This window comes from Myxocyprinus asiaticus, chromosome 16 (assembly GCF_019703515.2).
Source record: "Myxocyprinus asiaticus isolate MX2 ecotype Aquarium Trade chromosome 16, UBuf_Myxa_2, whole genome shotgun sequence".
Taxonomy (NCBI): Eukaryota; Metazoa; Chordata; class Actinopteri; order Cypriniformes; family Catostomidae; genus Myxocyprinus; species Myxocyprinus asiaticus.
This window is the reverse complement of record NC_059359.1, coordinates 43,390,074-43,406,482: the sequence shown is the minus strand read 5'-3', so window position 1 is coordinate 43,406,482 and position 16,409 is coordinate 43,390,074. Positions and strand designations below refer to the sequence as shown.

Sequence of the window (16,409 nt, the reverse complement as noted above, 5' to 3'; positions counted from 1 at the left end):
GAAGCCTATTTTAGAACCATCATATTTGAAAACACACCGTGCACATTTCCATTCATAAGGTTTACACTTTAGAAATATTGGCTGCACAGACTCACAAATTTCGTTGTAATTTTGGATATTGACTTCGTTTGAATTAGCCACTCATTCCTAACATTGGAATCCTTCAGTGCTATGCAGAGATACAGTTTTTCCACAGTCAGGAACATAACAAAATCTGGGGACATAACTTTACCCTTTTCACTGGTTAAAAGCAAACTACAGTCACAATAGTACCACTTTCAGTGTTGCAGTATCCCAGCCGCTTTCTCTCACTTTCAACTCTGGCTGTGACGATTATGTATGTTGTGGAGTTGGGAACTATACAAATGACACTGCACTGTAATGTCACAATGTTTTTGCAGGGTTGAATAAATGCTCTTTTTGGACAGAAGAGGAAGTTTTGAGTTCTAAAACGTATAGTATGTTTTTATAATACAATGCACAGGTGCCGATTTGTAGGTGGTTTGGAATCCAAATAAAAAGGACAGTTAGATCGGATTTTTATGTGTTTTTCACATTGTGCGTGATGGGTTGTTTCGTCAGGTGTTGCGACAAGAAGACATATACTGCGTTCCAAATGGCATAAATGATGCCTTCACAGTGCACTTCGAAGGGAAAACTATCATGATGGCAATACAGTAGGATCATTACGAGATAATTTTTAATACAAAATGACTTAAAAAGTGAGTTTAGAATGACCGTTTTATTAAATTTTTCAGCCCTCCAACAGTGGAAGGTAAAGTCAGTGAGGGCATCTGGATTATCACTTCTCAATGGAACACACCAATTATGTCAAGTATGTTACAGGGCAGACAAAGCAGTGAAAACATCTTTTAAAACAATACTGTAATATCTTTGAGGCAGTCACTACTAACTCTTGGGTTACATATTTTAGTAGACTTTATTGACATCTTGCTTCCAGTATTCACAGGCCATCTGCACAACAACCTTGCACTACACTGAACTAACTGGAACATGCTGGTCTGTAACACATCCCGGCTAACTAGCTGATACCCTCTAGTGGCAACTCCATTAACTACATAATATACTTCATCCCCTCCACTCTGATAATACTAGTTCTTATCTATTTTAGCTCAGGGAAAATTTTGATTATGGAATTTCTTATTCCCCTTACAAGCATATCAGGTCTCAGACTTAAATATTACCTACAACAGAACAATTATATCTCTTTTATAAAAACTGGAACAATCAAAACCTCTTAAGGAAACATTTATTTTTATTTCATTTTTTTATCTAGGGAAGTTGGGTTGACTACCAGCCATCCCGAGAAGTACCAGGGCACATTCTTGCCCTGTGGCTGGGGCACTTCCAACTAAACTAAGTATAGACTCTCAAGTAGGCTGGCGTTTTTTTTTTTTTTTTACCTCTGCTGACACTGATCCACTCTTATCTGGTACCTCTGTTTTCTTGGGGTTAAAGTTCTCTGAAAGTGCAGTGACAGAGCCTTCTGGTAGAATTGGCACAACCTTTTTCTCCACAGTTAAGGAATCTGAGCTGTTCACGGATACTGAAACAAAACCAGCTTCTCTGCGCCGTACCTGCTCGAGATGTCTCCTCACCACCTTTTAATTCCTTAGCATCACAGTACAGGATACTGGACCAGTCCTCTTCTCCACTCTTCCTGGGATCCATGGAGGACCCTGACCAAAGTTTCGAGTGTAAACCAGGTCACCTTCCAAAACACCCCTTGCCTTGGCATGTTGATCATGAGAGTGTTTCTGTTGTAGTTGTTTGGCTTCTACATGACCTCCCAAATATGGGTGAAGGAGATCGAGGGTGGATCTTAATTTGCTGCCACTCAGCAGCTTGGCTGGAGATTTGCCTGTGGTTGTCTGAGGGGTGATTCTGTAACTGAACAAAACCCTGGCAACCTTTGTCTCCAAACTCTCACCTGCACTCTTTTTCATGAGTCCTTTAAACATCTGAACCACCCGCTCAGTCAGTCTATTCGAAGATGCATGGTAAGGTGCAGTGTTGACGTGTGTAATGCCATTCTTGGACATAAACTCTGCAAACTCACTGCTCATGAAACAAGTTCCATTATCCGACACGACCATCTCTGGTATTCCGTGCTGACTGAAACCTTTCCTCAAGCATTCAATCGTAATGGTGGAAGTGGAACTATTTAGTGGATAAGCATTGATCCATTTTGTGTTGGCATCCACTAAGATGGGAAACATCTTTCCCATAAATTGACTGGCATAGTCAATATGAATTTGTCTCTAGGGCTTATCTGGCTACTCCCAGGGGTGTAAAGGAGTGACTGCCAAGAGAGCTCTGTTTTCCTGACAGACAGTGCAGGACTTCATTACTGCTTCCACCTCAGTGTCTAATTTGGGCCACCATACATAACTTCTAGATAGACCTTTCATTCTTGTAATGCCTGAGTGAGAATGATGAAGCTGCCTCAAGACATCTGCTTTGCCTGGGGAAGGAATAACTACTTTTGCCCCCATAACACACATCCATCATGTGTGCTTAACTCCCTCGCCTCTGCATATATGGCGTGAAGGCAGGGTCATCCACTGTCTTAGGCCACCCTCTCATGAAATATTCTCTTACTCTGGAAAGAACAGCATCTTTGTCTGTCCATTTCTTTCCTGTTTTGCAGTCAACAGAGGCATATCCATAAAGTCCATCAACAGAACTCTCTCCTCCTCCAGCATTTGCTCCTCTTTCTCCAGCAGTGGCAGGTGGCTGAAAGCATTGCATTGCTGTGGTCTTTCCCTGCCTTATACATGATTACATACTCGTAAGCATGCAACATCATGGCCCATCTTTGGATATGGGGAGAGGCCTTTTGTGGCACTGACTTAATTTTGTCTAAAAGTGAAATGAGTACTTTGTGATCTGCCACAATGGTAAATCGTCTACCATAAAGGTAACTCTAGAATTTTTACAGCAAAAATGACTGCCAGACGCTCTTTATCCAGTTGAGAGTAGTTCCTTTCAGCAGCACTCAGTGTACTGTACACAAATCCAATTGGTCTTTCCGAACCATCTAGTAACTTATGTGAGAGCACAGCTCCTACTCCGTATGGGGATGCATCATATGCAAGAATGAGCACCTTGTTTCCATCATAATGCATAATGAGTTAGACTGCATGAGGGCTTTGAATCCTCAAAAGCTTGCTGTTGTTCCTTGTCCCATTTCCATCAGACATCTTTCCTTAACAGCTCATGAAGGGGGACAACAGCATGGACAGATTTGGTAAGAACCAATGGTAGCTGTTTAACAGTCCCAGATAAGCTTTTAATTCTGTGACATTATTGTACCACTGACAAGGATATCATCCAAGTACACTGTGACATAGGGAATGCCCTGAATAATTCCTTCCATTGTTCTTTGGGAAAAGGCTGGGCTGGAGTAAGTGTACAAACCTTTGTGTGTATTGATTGTTACATATTTTCTTGAATTTTCATCAAGGACATTTTTTTGATATGCATGACTCGTATCAAGTTTTCAGAATTTTTCTCCTCCAGCCAAATTAGCGAACAAGTCTTCTATTTTTAGAATGGGGTACTGCTCCAAACTGGACACTTTGTTAACTGTGAGCTTGTAGTCCCCACAAATTCTTATTGAGCCATCTGGTTTCAAGACAGGAATAATTTGCACAGCCCACTCAGAAAACTGGACAGGTTCAATTATTTTCTCCTCCAATAATCTCTCCAATTACCTCTCCACTAATGGTTTCACTGCAAAGGGAATGGGTCTTGGCTTAAAGAATCTGGGCAGAGCTTCTTTGTCCACATTAATTTTTGCTGTGGTGCCCTTAAGCTGTCCTAACTCCTCTTTAAAACTTCCGCATGCCTTTCCAGCACAACTTCCAACTTGAGCTTTGGTGCAGTTACCACTTAGTTTACAGGAATTTCCACAGACAGCTCCTGCAGCCACCCTCGCCCCCAATAGGTTTGGGCCCATTCCTTCTACCACTACTACTGGAAGCAATTTTGTGGCAGCTTGATTCTGCACAGTCACTTGAGTCATGCCTAGTACTCCAAGTTTCTCTCCTGTATACGTTTTCAACTGTATGCTGCAGTGTTCCAGTTCTGGTATGTGACTTTTTTCACACAGCTGGGTATATTGCTCTTGGCTGATTACTGTCACTCCACAGCCTGTATCAATCTCAAAAGTTACATCAGTCCTGTTAACTTCTGATTTCACAAAAGGCGACACTTTGGGCAGGCCATTTTGGTCTACCCTGTAACTTGTGTGGATTTCTCTTACTGTTTCATCCTCACTTTCTTCCTCCTTTAAGAGGTGAGCTCATCTGCTCTTTGTAAACAAAGCTCTCTTACTTTGTTGTCCTTCCTGTGCACCTTTTTTCATCATGCCTGAAGTGCCTTTACTTTTACAAGCCCTCTTTAGGTGCCCTCTTTTCCCACACTTGTGACACAGTTCAGTGGCGAATCTGCAGTCAGCAATTGCATGATGTCCTTTGCATCTGTATCACAACAGTGCCCTCTGCTGGAACATTTGCTCTGAAGCAATCACTCAATGCACTGCTGTTTGACCTTTTTGTGATTGTCCTGATGACCCTGTTTGTTCGGCCCACTGCCCTTGCAAATCCTGGATAACTTTATTTGCTGATTCCATTACTTGTGTTGTTTTGAGGTCTTTCTCAAAAGACAGTTCAACTTTTGCCAGCAGCCTCTGTATTCTGTCGTCGTTCACCATGCATACTAGTCTGTCCCTCCAAAATTACAGTACTGTGTCAGTTTTCTCAGTTCTGCCACATAGTCTGTGACACTTTCACCCTTTTGACGAATTCTGGAGTTGAATTTGAACCTCTGTACTATTTCACTCGGTTTAGGATTAAAATGGGCTTTGAGTAGGTCTACCAGTTATTGTATGTTTTCTCACTTGGCTTAACTGGAAACAGCAGACTTCTCAATAAGCTATACGTGGCTGCTCCAACTGCAGAATGGCTTTCCTTTTGTCTGCATCTTCAATATCATTCAAGTTCGGGATTGCATATCAAAAGGATGCACAGTCCCTACCGTGGCCATTTTCTTTTGGTGTTCCACTTGCAGGTCTTAATTTGTTTCCTTTTTCTCTGGTCAGCACCTTGCTCCCAAGAAATCCGTGTTTGTCCTCATCGCCAAATATGTAATATCTTTGAGGCAGTCACTAGTAACTCTTGGGGTTCGGATTTTAGTAGACTTTATTGACATCTTGTTTCTAGTATTCACAGGCCATCTGCACAACTACCTTGCACTACACTGAACTTACTGTAACATGCTGGTCTGTAACACATCCTGGTTAACTAGCTGATGCCCTCTAGTGGCAATTCCATTAACTACACAATATACTTCAAATACAGACATCGGCTTTACTCACCCAAAGAGATATACTAAGGTGCGGTAACACACTGGCTGTGAGCCACCACAACGCGCTAGGGTTGAAAATGTCACGCAATACAGGACACTTGAGCATTTTGAGCACTTCAATTAAGGATGGGAGCCCTCTGGGTCACGTGACGCCATGCGAGGATCGGATGTGTGAACGGCGAGCTCTGCACACTTTGCTAGTTTTAATACTTTTAATGACATAAACTGGTGAGATTTGATACACCCTGTTCTATAACTGTTTTAGGAGGACAATATGTGAAAGAATTCAAAATCCTCGGACTCTGGAGACATTAAAAGACACTTACGTGCTCAAGCAGACACCCCCCGAGCAGGCCACAAGCCTGGGAGTCGACTTAGTTGGGGAGGTGCAGGAAATGCGGCGAGAGTTGTTGAACATGTCGGCAATGCTGACGAGGGTTGTTGCTGACTTTAAGATTTTGCTGTGATACATCGATCGATCACTGCCATAGAGGCGAAATTCTCTAATGTGGTTAAAAGAGTGGGGGATGTCGAGAACGGATCGATTACCTGGAGTCATCGGAGAGGGAATTACCTGCTAATCCGCTAGCGAGGGACAGAATATGGTGAAGTTCCTGGATGGGCTCTTTCCGAATCTGCTCGACATAGCAGGCCATAAGCTGGAAATCGAGCGAGCTCAAAAGGTTCATGCTCAGCGATCCGTGGAGGGAGACAGGCCCCAATCAATTCTAGCCAAATTTCTGAGATCATCCGATAAAGATCTTGTGTTACGCGAGGCGAAGAGTAAAGGGAGGCTTTCCACAGCATTTTCTTGTTCCCAGACTTTGCGAATTTGACGAGAGAAACGTGATCATTTCAAGGAATGCAAGAAACATTTACATCAACGGAAGGTCGCTTTTGCACTGATATTCCCGGCCAAACTGAGAATAGATGCTAAGGATGGCTGTAAAACATTCACATGCTCACAGCAAGTGATGTCCTTTATAAAGTCAATGGAGTAAGTCATCTTGTTGCACTCATGTTGCAGCTGAGTGTACCGGCTCACTGAACATTTGCTTGACTGTTTGAGGAATCTGCGTGATTTTTTTGTGCTGGTTCCGCCTAGCGGCTGGAGTTTATTTTGTAGAGAATCACACCTTCAGGACAGTTTTATGGATGAATATACATGCTCTTTGTGCTTATTCCTCCTGTTGGCTGGAGTTTGTTTTGTGGAGTATTTCTTGCAAAGTCATTGGAGTGAGTAAACTCATGTTGCAGCCGAGTGGACCGGCTCACTGAACATTTGCTTGACTGTTTGAGGAATCTGCGCACTTTTTTTGAGCTGGTTCCGCCTAGCAGCTGGAGTTTATTTTGTAGAGTATCAAACTTTCAGGACAGTTTTATGGATGTAACTACACGCTCTTTGTGCTTATTCCCCCCAATGGCTGGAGTTTGTTTTATAGATTATCTTTTGCTGTGTAATTCTGTCTCATAAATTTTGTATAGAAACACTGGACTTGAGCAATCAGACAGCAAGGTTGTCGCGGGAGTTGCTGTAGGCATGCATGGACTGTTTGTGTTTGGAGGGATGGACACCAGTTGGCGCTGTCGTGCGCACGTTTTTCTTTTTTTTTATCTTCGGGTTTTGATTGTTGCACTGATGTTGGAATGTGGTCTTTATAATCTTATTTTTGACACACAATAAATTTTTTCTTATATGTCAAAATGTCAAATGTTAATATGAGTGGATTGTCTCTCTCCACATGGAATGTGAATGGGTTGGTGCAACCCGTAAAAAGGTTATTTCTCTTCTTAAGCATAAGAAATATGATCTAGTGTTTCTTCAAGGAATGCACCTTTCTCTACAGGAAGCTGAAAAATTTGGGAAGATATGGGGTGGGCATGTTTTTATAGTGTTGGCTCAAGTAAGAGCAGGGGAGTCATTACACTGATAAGTAAACATCTACAGTTCAAATGTCTCAAACAGATTAAAGATAAATTTGGAAGAGTCATTATTGTTTTAGCTGAAATTCAGGGACAAAGTCTTATTTTGGCTAATAATTATGCACCTAACATTGATGATTAGGGCTTTTTTGTAGATCTTGAAGGGATGTTGCAAGCCACTGGCACCTCTCATGATATAATATTGGGAGGAGACTTTAATCTTTTGATGAACTCAGTCCTTGATCATAGTGAAGCAAAAGTGTGTAAGCCCCCTAGAGCAACATTGACACTTCCCAGGATGTGTAAATATCTTGGTCTTACAGATATTTGGAGACTTTTTAACCCATCTGGGAGGGACTATACATTTTTATCAGTCCATAAGATTTACTCTAGAATAGATTTTATATATATATATATATATATATATGTGTGTGTGTGTGTGTGTGTGTATATATATATATACACTATATTGCCAAAAGTATTCGCTCACCCATCCAAATAATTGAATTCAGGTGTTCCAATCACTTCCATGGCCACAGGTGTATAAAATGAAGCACCTAGGCATGCAGACTGCTTCTACAAACATTTGTGAAAGAATGGGCCGCTCTCAGGAGCTCAGTGAATTCCAGCGTGGTACTGTGATAGGATGCCACCTGTGCAACAAGTCCAGTCGTGAAATTTCCTCGCTACTAAATATTCCACAGTCAACTGTCAGTGGTATTGGAACAAAGTGGAAGCGATTGGGAATGACAGCAACTCAGCCACGAAGTGGTAGGCCACGTAAAATGACAGAGCGGGGTCAGCGGATGCTGAGGCGCATATGCGCAGAGGTCGCCAACTTTCTGCAGAGTCAATCGCTACAGACCTCCAAAGTTCATGTGACCTTCAGATTAGCTCAAGAACAGTGCGTAGAGAGCTTCATGGACTGGGTTTCCATGGCCAAGCAGCTGCATCCAAGCCATACATCACCAAGTGCAATGCAAAGCGTCGGATGCAGTGGTGTAAAGCACGCCGCCACTGGACTCTAGAGCAGTGGAGACGCGTTCTCTGGAGTGACGAATCACGCTTCTCCATCTGGCAATCTGATGGACGAGTCTGGGTTTGGCGGTTGCCAGGAGAACGGTACTTGTCTGACTGCATTGTGCCAACTGTGAAGTTTGGTGGAGGGGGGATTATGGTGTGGGGTTGTTTTTCAGGAGCTGGGCTTGGCCCCTTAGTTCCAGTGAAAGGAACTCTGAATGCTTCAGCATACCAAGAGATTTTGGAAAATTCCATGCTCCCAACTTTGTGGAAACAGTTTGGGGATGGCCCCTTCCTGTTCCAACATGACTGCGCACCAGTGCACAAAGCAAGGTCCATAAAGACATGGATGAGCGAGTTTGGTGTGGAAGAACTTGACTGGCCTGCACAGAGTCCTGACCTCAACCCGATAGAGCACCTTTGGGATGAATTAGAGCGAGGACTGCGAGCCAGGCCTTCTCGTCCAACATCAGTGTCTGACCTCACAAATACGCTTCTGGAAGAATGGTCAAAAATTCCCATAAACACACTCCTAAACCTTGTGGAAAGCCTTCCCAGAAGAGCTGAAGCTGTTATAGCTGCAAAGGGTGGGCTGACGTCATATTAAACCCTATGGATTAAGAATGGGATGTCACTTAAGTTCATATGCGTCTAAAGGCAGATGAGCAAATACTTTTGGCAATATAGTGTATATATATATATATATATATATATATAAGTCCCTCATTTCATCTGTTGCTGATTGCTCAATTGGAAACATTTTAGTCTCAGATCATGCCCTGGTGTGTTTAGAGGTGCTGCCACATATGGAGAAAAATAAATCGTATAGTTTGCGCTTTAATGTATCCCTTTGGCAAAATCCTGAATTCCAACAAATGCTAAAGGCTGAAATCAATGTCTATATGGAGACCAACTGATCCGCAGTATCCTCTGCGGGCGTGGCTTGGGAGGCACTTAAGGCAGTTCTTAGGGGACGGTCATACAGTATGCCTCATTCACCAAAAAATTCAAAGCACAAGAACTCGTGGAATTGGAAGGGAATATTAAAAGTGCTGAGGTAGAGCTGAAACACTGAATGTCGTCTAATGGCCTTAGGGAATTGACCCGATTGAAATACAGATATGATACTATTTTGTCATGGAAGGTGGAGTTTTGGCTATTCAGGGCAAGACAGTCATACTTTGAGTTGGGGGACAAGACAGAGAAACCTCTGGCTAGATATATAAAACAGAAACAGAGAGTCTTTTTCTACCATTCCCTCAGTGAAATCTGCTGGTGGTGAAATATTTACCTCGGCCATTGATATTAATAATGCTTTTAAAGAATTCTACTTGATCTCTATTGTTCCACGTCTTCATCTACTGTACTGATGAGGATATTAGAAACTTTGTGGAAGCATTACAACTTCCTAAACTGATGACTGAGCAAAAAAAGTCTCTTGATTGTGAGATAACCTTGGAGGAGCTTGGCGAGGTAATTAAGGCCTTGCCTACAGGCAAGGCTCCGGGGCCAGAAGGCTTTGCCGCTGAATTTTTTTCAATTTTTTTTTTCAAAAAATCTTATACTATAGAACTGTCTCCACATTTGCTAGAAGTTTATACGGAATCATTAAAGAATGGAAAGCTTCTGCCAACCATGACACAAGCCCGGATCAGTCTGATTCTTAAAAAGGACAAAGATCCAAGTGAGTGTAAGAGTTACCGTCCAATTTCCCTGATCCAGCTAGACGTTAAAATATTATCAAAAATTTTGGCAGAGTTATGACATTTCTTATACATATAGATCAGGTGGGGTTTATTCAGGGCCGTAACTCTTCTGGTAACATTAGGCATTTCATCAGTATCATGTGGGCAGTGGCGAACAATCAGACTCAGGTCGCTGCCATCTTGCTTGATGCTGAAAAGGCTTTTGATATGGTAGAATGGGATTATCTTTTTAAGATTTTGGAAATATACGGGTTCAGGAATACCTTTATTGGGTGGATTAAGTTACTTTATAGACACCCGGTAACGGCGGTTCAAACGAATGGATTAATTTCAGATTATTTTATTCTGGATCGGGGCACCCAGCAGCGTTGCCCTCTTTCCCCCTTATTGTTCTGTCTTGCCCTGGAACCATTAGCAGCTGCGATAAGAAAGAAGGATGATTTTCCGGGGTGGTGGCGGAAGGTGTGGCGCATAAGCTTTTGCATATGCAGATTATATTATATTATTTGTCTCCGAACCTACTAGTTCTCGGGATACAGTGTGAATTGGTCTAAATCCGAAGCTTTGGCTCTTACAGTGTACTTCCTGGTAACGGCTTTTCAGCCGGGTGCCTTCCAGTGGCCCAAACAGGGCATTACATATTTGGGTATTTTATTCCCAGCAAATTTGTGTGATTTAGTTAGAGTTAATTTTGACCCTTTAATAAAAGGTTTTCGAGCGATGTGGGCAGGTGGGCTTCATTACATTTATCTATAACAGGGAAGGTTAATGTTATTAAAATGAATTGTATTCCAAAATTCAACTACCTGTACAATCTCTCCCTATAGATGTCCCCCTCTCTTATTTCAAGCAATTTGATAGCATAGCAACGTCCTTCATTTGGAAGGGTAACTGTCCCAGATTATACTTTAGTAAATTACATAGGCCGATTGACAAAGGTGGGCTAGTCCTACCCAAGATTTTGTTTTATTATTATGCATTCAGTCTCAGACATTTAGCTCACTGGTCACTTCCACCTGAGAGAGCCCCTCCCTGGTTTTGTATTGAACAGGAAGTTCTTGCCCCTATTTCACCATTGTAAAGCCTTTCTATCAAACTAACCGGAGAAGTTAAGTTACACCCCATTATCTCACATTTGCACATGGTATGGACAAAAGTGTCCATAGTGTTTAATTCAGACATTTATTTAAATCTTGCTTCGAGCATATGGCTGAACCCAAAATTATGTATTAATATGTCCCCTTTCTGCTGGACAGAGTGGATTGTGAGGGAGGTTAATACGCTTGGTGACCTATATGAGAGTGGAGTGTTGAGATCCTTTGAAAATATGGTTCAACATTTTGGGATTCCCAGGTCTCAATTCTTTTGGTATTTACAGCTGCACCACCTGCTCTGTACTATTTTTGGGAGTAGCATACACCCCCCTAGAGCGGCGGATACTCTGGGAGTGGTGATTACTGCTTTTGGGAAAGGCCACGAGGCATCAGTGTATTACTCCCTGCTAATTCAAAGTCTGGGGGTCGGAGCTTCAACTTCTCTCAAGAGATTATGGGAGAAAGATCTAAACTTGGTATTGGAGGAGGGAGTGTGGGCTGGGATTCCAAAAAACGTCAAGTCTACATCTAAAGATGCAAGGTTGCACCTTATGCAATTTAAGATTTTACATCGATTCTATTGGACCATCTCTAGATTGTACAGGCTTGGTCTTAAAGACACACCCACCTGCTGGCAATTCCTATCAGAAGATGGGTACACAACCCATGTTTTTTGGTAGTTTGTTAAGATCCAAGATTTTTGGTTGAGGGTTCAGAGTTTTATGTGTGACGTATTGGACACTCAAATTTCATTTTGCATCAGGGATAAATACATAAAAAATTGGGTCCTAGCCACTGTTATGATCGGCAGACAGGTCATTCTTAGGGGCTTGAAGTCGGCTGGAGCACCCTCATTTCAGGAGTGGTGCACAGAGAAGGGCAGGGTGGCGGCATTCGAAGAAATGTCACATAGAAGGCTGGGCAACTTGGATTTATTTAATAAAAAATGAGGCAGCTATTTGGTCTTTTTGGAAGGATCTCAGGGATGGGCAGTGGAGAGAGATGTAGTTTTAAATGTGTGTGATTATTATTATTTATTTATTTCTGTGTGTGTGTGTATTCTCAAGTTTGACCACAGGGATATTTGTTGTGGGTCAGGGTGGGGATGGGGATTGGAAGGGGGAAAGGGAATATTGGGGGTTAAAAGTTGATTCGGTGTATATATGTTTTGCTTTTCTGTTTCATTTGTCTGAATCAATAAAAAGTGTTAATCGGAAAAAAGGTTTGGAGCCCTCTTCAAGTGTCTCGCTGTCAGATCCTTTTTTGCTTTAATACAGGACACAAAGCCTTCAATACGGGACGTTAGGCGTCCTGTATGGGATAAAATATGAGGCGTCTAGCAAAACCGGTACAGTTGTAAACCTTAGCTGCAATAAACATTGCATATGCCACCTCTCCCTTTTTTTAAGCAGTTTTCTGTTAAAAATGTGTTAATATTTGGATGCCTTCATGAAAAACATCCATAAATTCTCATGTTCACATGGTGAACATATGCAAGTTTGCATCGTTACTAGGACAACTAATGTGGACGTGCTAGCAAAAGTGACTGCAGTCAGAACAGAAAACGTCCTGGTTACTTTCGTAACCTCCATTCCCTGATGGAGGGAACGAGATGTTGTGTCGTTATAGTGACATTAGGGGTCACTCTTGGGAGCCCCAAACACAAGCTTAGTGCAACCAATTGCTGAACCTTGCTGCTATTTTTAATGCCAAGAGAATATAACAGGCACAGTGATATAAATATTAAATAATGTACATTAAGACAACACCATAAGCAGACTTTCAAAAACAGACCGGGTTTATATTTGTAGTACAAAGAGTTCAAGTATATAATTTTCAGGGATACCAGCTGCACCTTCATCAGTGAGTCATCATTTTCAATAATGAACATCATCAAGAACCAGGAAAGTGCACATCTTGATCAGTGTCTCAGCAGAGTATAGCCCCAACATCAGAGGTACTGCTTCATCCCGTCACTATCACTTCTCTCATTGAATGAGGAGTAGATGTCAATTAATACAGGTACAGTTTGACCCCCATAAAATCTAAGTTAGAACAATAACAATATTAATGCTAATAAGTCTAATGACTGAATCTGCAATTAGGAAAAGTGCAGGGAGGAGATCCCGTTTGGAGATTAGCTGGAACAGTTGACTCGCATGGAGGACATGGAGATCCAGATTGTTCATTAAAAAAAAATTTCTTCATTTTTTTAATTTTCAACAGGCAAAGTTGTGTAATTTTGTGTATCTTTATACAAACAAAATGTTCATAATTGTTTGAATAAATAAAATATACTAATAAAAGAACTAAAAAAAAATTGGAATATTTATGTTGTGACTCTTTTTAAAAAAATCGAGAAAATCAAAGGCAAACTGCTTCTTTCTATGATTTTTTCATCCCCTGTCAAGCACATTTAATGGAAAAGAACGTAAAGCAGAGTTGGGGAAAATTATTCTTAGAAGCAATAATGCAAGCCGCAAAGGAACATTTCAGAATAAGTATAGACTATGGTTTAAAAAGAAAACAAAGCTTATTTTTTAGTTATTTATTTTTTTCTTTAAGGTTAATTTCACTCATTTTAATATCAGTTAATTTTTTTCATTACTTGCTATTAATTTCACTTCTATCAAAATGTAGTCATGGCAGTTTGCCTGAAAGAATACAACACGTTTAGATGTCTTATGCACGATTTACACGTGGTCGGGAGCAGGTCTAAATTTTGGTCCAAAATGTTTGAAAATAGTAAAACTGTCATGAATCAGAGAATTTACATCAGAATGGCTTTACGAACGATTTAGACAAAAATATTTTTTGCTCATGTTTCATGAATGAGGCTCATTGTATGGAAAAAAAAAAAAAAATATATATATATATATATATATATATATATATATATATATATATATTTTTTTTTTTTTTGTGTTAATTTTTATTTGTATAGCGCCTTTCACAACACAGATCGTTTCAAAGCAGCTTTACAGAAAATCATGAATTAACAGAAAATGAAAAACTATAAAGTCTTAGGGTCATCATTGTGTAGTTTGATTAAATACAATTTATGAAGTGTGTATAAATAATAACTGTATTTAGAAACCCAGTGAGCAAGCCGAAGGCGACTGTGGCAAGGAACACAAAACTCCATAAGAAGTTTGGAGAAAAATAACCTTGGGAGAATCCAGGCTCACTATAGGGGCCAGTTCCCCTCTGGCTAAACAGCATGAATATAATGCCAATATTATTATTCATATTGGTTCTATGTTCACTGTGGGGGAGGCGGATGCCGAGCCAGAGTTCCATGACATGGCCGCCGAGGCGGAGTTCCACGACATGGCCTCCAAGCCGGAGTTCCACGACATGGCCGCCGAGCCGGAGTTCCACGTCATGGCCACCAAGCCGGAGTTCCACGTCATGGCTGCCGAGCCGGAGTTTCACGTTATGGCTGCCGAGCCAGAATTTTATGTCATGGCCGCCAAGTCAGAGTTCCTCATCATGGTCGCTGAGTTAGCACCATCTTTTGTCACAGCAATGCCTCAGCCTGCTTCATGCCATGTCACAGCAATGCCTCAGCCTGCTCCATGCCATGTCACAGCAACGCCTCAGCCTGCTCCATGCCATGTCACAGCCACGCATCAGCCTGCTCCATGCCATGTCACAACCACGCCTGATCCTGCTCCATGCCACGTCACTGCCACGCATGAGCCTGCTCCATCCACGTCACAGCCATGACTGAGCCTGCTCCATGCCACATCACAGCCATGCCTGAGCTTGCTCCATGCCACGTCACAGCCATGCCTGAGCCTGTTCCATGCCATGTCATGGCCACATCTGAGCAGTTGGACCTGGAGATGTTTCCCGCCATTGTACCCACCCTTAGTTCTCTTGAGCAGGCAAGGGAACTTTCAACCCTCCTACCCCGCCTGGACCCTCCAAGCCCTGGACTCCACCTTGGCCTGTCGGTCCCTCGACATTGCCTCAGCTCTGCATTCACTCGGCTCCACTGCGGTCCTTCAGCCTGTCGGCTTTGCAGGGGTCCCTTGTCCCTCCGGCTCCTCCTTGGTCTGTCGGTCACCTGGCTCTGCCTTGGCTCTCCAATCCTCTGGCTGCGCCTCATCCCTCTGATCCGTCAGCTCCACAAGGGACCTCCTTCCCTATGGCTCCACCTTGGTCCTCAGTCCCACCGGTTCCACCTCAGTCTTACGATCCCCCAGCTCCGCCTTGCTCCTCCGAGCCTCTGGCGCCGCCTTGGTCCTCCCTGCCTCCGGCTCCACCCTGGCCCTTTGAGTCTTCGGTTACTCTCCGGGTATCCAGTTCTCCATGGCTCCGCCCCTCGAGCTTCTCACGTCTCTGCCTTCCATGGCTCTGCCCCTCACGGGCTCCACCCTGATCCCATGCTCCACACCCTGCTAAGCCATGCCTCAAGACCACCCCCCAGCTCCCTATTGAACTTTGAATATTATGTCATGTTTTATGTGTTTTGTTCATGTGTTGGGGCGTCGGGAGCCGCCCCTTAGTGGGGGGGATATGTCATATGTATTTTGTTGATTCTTGTATTTCATGTCTTTTATTTTGAAAATTCTAGTTCCTGTTTCATGTCATGTGGTTCCATTGTCATGTGATTTTATGTTTTCCCTCCATGTTCATGTGTCTTGTTTTCATTGGTTGATAACTTGAGTTCATCTTTATCACGTCTTCATCGTCTTCATCATTGCCAGTGACAGCCATTGTTACAGCTTTGGGTATGTGTAATAAACTACAGAGAACAGAGCTGCTCACATACAGTGCAGACTATTTATTTAATTAGATCACAACACTTGTGGTTTGATTATCGCACTACATCAATTTGTTCCTTACCCGAGGTTCGCGCTCCTCGCAGAAGCTCATGCGCTTTGAGGTGGTCAAAGATCCATTAAATGTGCAATACTCTTAAGACAGCATGTCAGCATCCTCGCCTAACTCAATGTGCTAAGCAAAACCTGAACATAAAAAACTGTCCAAAGACCCTGGCACCTTGGCAACTGTTGCAAAACTTCATGAAATTTCACTACCAACCAAAGCCTCTTTGCACAACTGCATGAGGACGAAGCACACTAAACATATCGCATGGCCAAGTGCTTGGGGGGGGGGGGGTGTTGGATCTTAATCATGGAATTTCTGCAACATCAAAACCATGCACAGCAAGACAGCAAAAACCTCTTAAAACTGCATACATGGTTAACATGTTAAAGCTTTATAATTAGACCATCAAGCAGCTGCAGGGCTCTGCATCGGGGGA

At 42.5% G+C, this 16,409-nt stretch overlaps 1 pseudogene; it reads right to left on the bottom strand.

Moving 5' to 3' along the window:
- Positions 1–1,625: 1,625 nt before the first annotated feature.
- Positions 1,626–4,048, bottom strand: LOC127453808 (uncharacterized protein K02A2.6-like; annotated as a pseudogene).
- Between the last annotated feature and the right edge of the window lie 12,361 nt (positions 4,049–16,409).